Source organism: Cornus florida, unplaced genomic scaffold (assembly GCF_030987335.1).
Source record: "Cornus florida cultivar Cherokee Brave unplaced genomic scaffold, ASM3098733v1 CherokeeBrave_3.0.0_Hap2_Chr10, whole genome shotgun sequence".
Classification (NCBI taxonomy): domain Eukaryota; kingdom Viridiplantae; phylum Streptophyta; class Magnoliopsida; order Cornales; family Cornaceae; genus Cornus; species Cornus florida.
The window spans coordinates 28,127,697-28,128,447 of record NW_026775580.1 but is presented as its reverse complement, the minus strand read 5'-3'; the positions used below and the strand labels follow the sequence as shown (position 1 = coordinate 28,128,447).

Here is a 751-nt window from a genome sequence, read left to right as displayed (position 1 = left end):
ACAACCTAATCAAGTGCAACAACCTCCAATAATACAAATCCATCCTCAAGATCATGTAGTGTATCCCCCAAATCCTCAATTATCTTTTCGGGATCACTACACTGCCAATGGATACAATGCACCAACATGCATCCAGTTACCGAACTTCCAGGCACAACAACATGAAATTAAGCCCGCAACCATCCAAATGTGCCCCCTTTTCTGTGGGTTGAGCAATGAAGAACCACATAAACATTTGGATGAGTTTTTAGAAGTTTGTTTAACCGTGAAAATCACGGATCTTCCGGAAAAAAATTTCCAATTGAAACTTTTCCCTTTCACTCTTCGGGAAAAGGCTAAATATTGATTCACCAACTTGAGGGCAAATTCAATCACATCTTGGGTTCAACTACAATGTGCATTCCTTAAAAAAATTTACCCTGCAAGTAGAACTGATGCTTTGAGAGATTCTACCCGTGAATTATCCCAAAGCAAGGGAGAACCTTTACATGAAGCATGGGAGCGTTTGAATGATTTGCTACGGAAATGTCCACATCACGACATTCTTAAGTGGCAATTAGTTCGCTGCTTCTATGAAAGCTTATCCGATACCCAAAAATGTATGGTTGATGCTTCATGTAGAGGAACCTATTTGGACAAAAATGAAGACAATGTTTGGCATATTTTTTATCGTATAAGCGAACATTCAATGCATCGTTCTTTATCATCCCGATTGGGCCAAAATTTAAATGGAGGAGGGAAGAAAACCTTC

The 751-nt window shown here is 39.3% G+C and overlaps 1 pseudogene; it reads right to left on the bottom strand.

Annotated features, from left to right (window-relative positions):
- Positions 1–444: 444 nt before the first annotated feature.
- Positions 445–543, bottom strand: LOC132280590 (small nucleolar RNA R71; annotated as a pseudogene).
- Positions 544–751: the final 208 nt, after the last annotated feature.